Genomic DNA, 6,000 nt, shown 5'->3' on the forward strand with positions numbered 1-6,000 from the left:
TTATCAGTGCCCATCAGTGGAGAAAACTTACTTATTTACTAAATTTTATAACAAAAACAAAGAAAAACTTTTTTTTTTTCAAAATTTTCTGCTTTTTTTATTTGTTTAGCAACAAATAAAAACCGCAGAAGTGATCAAATACCACCAAAAGAAAGCTCTATTTGTGGGAACAAAATAATAAAAATTTAGTTTGGGTACAGTGATGGATGACCGCGCAATTGTCATTTAACCACTTGAGCCCCGGACCATTATGCTGCCTAAGGACCAGAGGTCTTTTTCCAATTTGGCACTGCGTCGCTTTAACTGCTAATTGCGCGGTCATGCAATGCTGTACCCAAACGAAATTTGCGTCCTTTTCTTCCCACAAATAGAGCTTTCTTTTGATGGTATTTGATCACCTCTGCAGTTTTTATTTTTTGCGCTATAAACGGAAAAAGACCGAAAATTTTGAAAAAAAAATGATATTTTCTACTTTTTGTTATAAAAAAAATCCAATAAACTAAATTTTAGTCATACATTTAGGCCAAAATGTATTCGGCCACATGTCTTTGGTAAAAAAAATGTCAATAAGCGTATATTTATTGGTTTGCGCAAAAGTTATAGCGTCTACAAACTAGGGTACATTTTCTGGAATTTACACAGCTTTTAGTTTATGACTGCCTATGTCATTTCTTGAGGTGCTAAAATGGCAGGGCAGTACAAAACCCCCCCAAATGACCCCATTTTGGAAAGTAGACACCCCAAGGAAATTGCTGAGAGGCATGTTGAGCCCATTGAATATTTATTTTTTTTGTCCCAAGTGATTGAATAATGACAAAAAAAAAAATTTTACAAAAAGTTGTCACTAAATGATATATTGCTCACACAGGCCATGGGCCTATGTGGAATTGCACCCCAAAATATATTCAGCTACTTCTCCTGAGTACGGGGATACCACATGTGTGGGACTTTTTGGGAGCCGCGTATGGGACCCCGAAAACCAATCACCGCCTTCAGGATTTCTAAGGGTGTAACTTTTTGATTTCACTCTTCACTGCCTATCACAGTTTCGGAGGCCATGGAATGCCCAGGTGGCACAACCCCCCCCCAAATGACCCCATTTTGGAAAGTAGACACCCCAAGCTATTTGCTGAGAGGCATATTGAGTCCATGGAATATTTTATATTTTGACACAAGTTGCGGGAAAGTGACACTTTTTTTTTTTTTTTTTTTGCACAAAGTTGTCACTAAATGATATATTGCTCACACAGGCCATGGGCATATGTGTAATTGCACCCCAAAATACATTTAGCTGCTTCTCCTGAGTATGGGGATACCACATGTGTGGGACTTTTTGGGAGCCTAGCCGCGTATGGGATCCCGAAAACCAATCACCGCCTTCAGCGTTTTTAAGGGCGTGAATTTTTGATTTTACTCTTCACTGCCTAACACCGTTTCGGAGGCCATGGAATGCCCAGGTGGCACAAAACCCCCCCAAGTGACCCCATTTTGGAAAGTAGACACCCCAAGCTATTTGCTGAGAGGCATGGTGAGTATTTTGCAGCTCTCATTTGTTTTTGAAAATGAAGAAAGACAAGAAAAAACTTTTTTTTTTTTTTCTTTTTTCAAATTTCAAAACTTTGTGACAAAAAGCGAGGTCTGCAAAATACTCACTATACCTCTCAGCAAATAGCTTGGGGTGTCTACTTTCCAAAATGGGGTCATTTGGGGGGGTTTTGTGCCACCTGGGCATTCCATGGCCTCCGAAACTGTGATAGGCAGTGAAGAGTGAAATCAAAAATTCACGCCCCTTAGAAAGCCTGAAGGCGGTGCTTGGTTTTCGGGGTCCCGTACGCGGCTAGGCTCCCAAAAAGTCTCACACATGTGGTATCCCCGTACTCAGGAGAAGCAGCAGAATGTATTTTGGGGTGTAATTTCACATATTCCCATGGCATGTTTGAGCAATATATCATTTAGTGACAACTTTGTGCAAAAAAAAAAAAAAAAAAATTTGTCTCTTTCCCGCAACTTGTGTCGCAATATAAAATATTCCATGGACTCGACATGCCTCTCAGCAAATAGCTTGGGGTGTCTACTTTCCAAAATGGGGTCATTTGGGGGGGTTTTGAACTGTCCTGGCATTTTATGCACAACATTTAGAAGCTTATGTCACACATCACCCACTCTTCTAACCACTTGAAGACAAAGCCCTTTCTGACACTTATTTTTTACATGAAAAAGTTTTTTTTTTTTTGCAAGAAAATTACTTTGAACCCCCAAACATTATATATTTTTTTTAAAGCAAATGCCCTACAGATTAAAATGGTGGGTGTTTCATTTTTTTTTTTCACACAGTATTTGCGCAGCGATTTTTCAAACGCATTTTTTGGGGAAAAAACACACTTTTTTAAATTTTAATGCACTAAAACACACTATATTGCCCAAATGTTTGATGAAATAAAAAAGATGATCTTAGACCGAGTACATGGATACCAAACATGACATGCTTTACAATTGCGCACAAACGTGCAGTGGCAACAAAATAAATACATTTTTAAAAGCCTTTAAAAGCCTTTACAGGTTACCACTTTAGATTTGCAGAGGAGGTCTACTGCAAAAATTACTGCCCTCGATCTGACCTTCGCGGCGATACCTCACATGCATGGTGCAATTGCTGTTTACGTTTGACGACAGACCGCCGCTTGCGTTCGCCTTAGCGCAAGAGCAGGGGGCGACAGGGGTGCTTTTTTTTTTTTTTTTTTTTTTTTCTTTATTATTTTTTTGCTTTTTTATCTTATTTTTAAACTGTTCCTTTCATTTTTTTTTTTTTTAAATCATTTTTATTGTTATCTCGGGGAATGTAAATATCCCCTATGATAGCAATAGGTAGTGACAGGTACTCTTTTTTGAAAAAATTGGGGTCTATTAGACCCTAGATCTCTCCTCTGCCCTCAAAGCATCTGACCACACCAAGATCGGTGTGATAAAATGCTTCCCCAATTTCCCAATGGCGCTATTTACATCCGGCGAAATCTAAGTCATAAAATGCTCGTAGCTTCCGGTTTCTTAGGCCATAGAGATGTTTGGAGCCACTCTTGTCTCTGATCAGCTCTATGGTCAGCTGGCTGAATCACCGGCTGCATTCTCAGGTTCCCTGTTGAGACAGGAGAGCCAGAGAAAAACACGGAAGACGGTGGGGGGGGGGGGGCATTCCCTCCCACGGCTTGTAAAGGCAGTCTAGAGGCTAATTAGCCGCTAGGATTGCTTTTACATGAAAGCCGACCGCTGGCTGAAAAGAATGATACCAAGATGATACCTAAACCTGCAGGCATCATTCTGGTATAACCACTCAAAGTTGTGAATGGCGTACCTGAAGACAAAAAAATGGTTAACAATAAAGCACAGTAAACAGTAAAGTATAAATAATTACATACCTGAAAAACAAACATGATAAAACATAATAACAATAACAATAACAATAACAATAAAACACTGCAGAATAGAATACAGTAAAAAAAGAGCAGAACAATAGAGAGAGAGAATAGAGAGAGAGAACAATAAAACGACAACTATTTTTTTTTATTTTATATATATATATTTTTTTTTTTTACACTTTTTTTGTAACTAACTTTTATAACTGTAACCGGTTCCAGGTTCGGGTCTCTCAAAATGCGATGTCATCTGGAGAGACCCTGTGAAAGTGTGCCTAGTCTGTGCAATGCTGTACCCTACGCTAATACTCAACTAGTGAATGGTAGCGTTCAAAACATTCACCAATGCAAAGACCAGGATTGTCAGGACAGGAGGGACAATAATAGCGGGTGTCACGCCTATATCCGCGTTTGCTGCAGACACAACATCTTTTTTGGGGGGTTCGTTGGGTAGGGGTACTCTGGAGCACATAAAAATGCCTCTCATGCAGCCGACTGCATTTGGTTGGGGATGTGAATGGGGGAAGTACGGGCGCTGCAGAAGCGGTGGGTTCCCAATTAGGATTGGCGAATGCAGCAGGAAGGGCACTATGGGCACGACAGGCCTGTGTTTGTCTTCTTGGTGGCAGCGGGACACTACTTGTGCTTGCCACCTCACCAGCTTGAACTGCACTTATGGGACTCGCCACGTCACCAAGTGTTACTGCAGCGCTGGTTTGACTACGACCGGGGTGTACTAGGCCGCTGGTGCTTGCCAGTTCAATAAAAAGCTTCCAAAAAAACTGTTAGCGATCGCAGGGATCAGGCCTGACTCTGTGAACGCTGCAGTTATGCGTTTAGTGTTTTGTAAGTGACAGTGATCGATCGATACTGCACTTGGGTGGGCTGGACTGGGCCGGGCGGAGAGGCAAAACGCAGGTGCTAGCAGGTATCTGGGTTGATCCCGCTAACACTGCGTTTTTGGGAACCCTAAACTGCTGGGGACGCTAGTATAGATCTGATCGGATCAGATATTGATCCGTTCAGATACTATACCACTAAAGGAGGCGTATGCTGCGTGCGTGGGTGTTAGCGGTACTGGCGCTAACCTGACGCTGCCTGGGGCCGGTGCTTGCTAGTTCACCAAAATGCTACCAAAAAAACTGTTAGCGATCGCAGGGATCAGGCCTGACTCTGCGAACGCTGCAGTTATGCGTTTAGTGCCTTGTAAGTGTCAGTGATCGATCGATACTGCACTTGGGTGGGCTGGGCTGGGCCGGGCGGAGGGGCACAACGCAGGTGCTAGCAGGTATCTGGGCTGATCCCGCTAACACTGCGTTTTTGGGAACCCTAAACTGCTGGGGACGCTAGTATAGATCTGATCGGATCAGATATTGATCCGATCAGATACTATACCACTAAGGGAGGTGTACGGTGCGTGCGTGGGTGTTAGCGGTACTGGCGCTAACCTGACGCTGCCTGGTGCTTGCTTGCCAGTTCACCAAAATGCTACCAAAAAAACTGTTAGCGATCGCAGGGATCAGGCCTGACTCTGCGAACGCTGCAGTTATGCGTTTAGTGTTTTGTAAGTGACAGTGATCGATCGATACTGCACTTGGGTGGGCTGGGCGGAGGGGCAAAACGCAGGTGCTAGCGGGTATCTGGGCTGATCCCGCTAACACTGTGTTTTTGGGAACCCTAAACTGCTGGGGACGCTAGTATAGATCTGATCAGATCAGATATTGATCCGATCAGATACTATACCACTAAGGGAGGCGTATGCTGCGTGCGTGGGTGTTAGCGGTACTGGCGCTAATCTGACGCTGCCTGGGGCAACGCATATCACCGCCGGGCGATCAGGGGGCTAAACCTTTATTAGGTAATAAACGGCGGGTGCCCTGACACTATAAAAAATAAACGAACTAACCTGCGTCACCCGTAACGGTTATACGGTGATCAGTGGTGAAAGGGTTAACTAGGGGGCTATCAAGGGGTTAAAACATTTATTAGATAGTATATGGGGGTCCCTGTCACTATAAAACGCTGACGGCGAACCTAAATATTTACCTCACTAACTAGCGTCACCAGCGACACTAATACAGCGATCAGAAAAATGATCGCTTAGCGACACTGGTGACAGGGGGTGATCAAGGGGTTAAAACTTTATTAGGGGGGGTTAGGGGGGTACCCTAGACCTAAAGGGGGGTAATACTCACTGTCCCAACACTGTAACTGTCACAAACTGACACCAATACAGTAATCAGAAAAAAAAAAAAAAAAAAAAAACCTGCTGGTGTCAGTTTGTGACAGGGGGGGGGGGATGATTGGGGGGGATCGGGGGGCGATCGGGGGGGGGGATCGGGGTGTTTTGTGTGCCTGGCATGTTCTACTGTGTGTGTGTGTGTTGTGCACTCACATTGATGTCTTCTCCCCTCGGCGCTGGAACGGAAACTACCGAGCCGAGGAGAGATGACATCATTTCCTTTGCTGCTGTTTAGCATACAGCAGCAAAGGAGTGTTCCCATTGGCCGGCGGCGATCGCGAGGGGGGGGGCCATGAACGGATGGCCTCCCCCTCATCTCGGATCGCCGGGGAACAGAACGGGACCGCT

Source organism: Aquarana catesbeiana, linkage group LG06, assembly GCF_042186555.1.
Source record: "Aquarana catesbeiana isolate 2022-GZ linkage group LG06, ASM4218655v1, whole genome shotgun sequence".
Classification (NCBI taxonomy): Eukaryota; Metazoa; Chordata; class Amphibia; order Anura; family Ranidae; genus Aquarana; species Aquarana catesbeiana.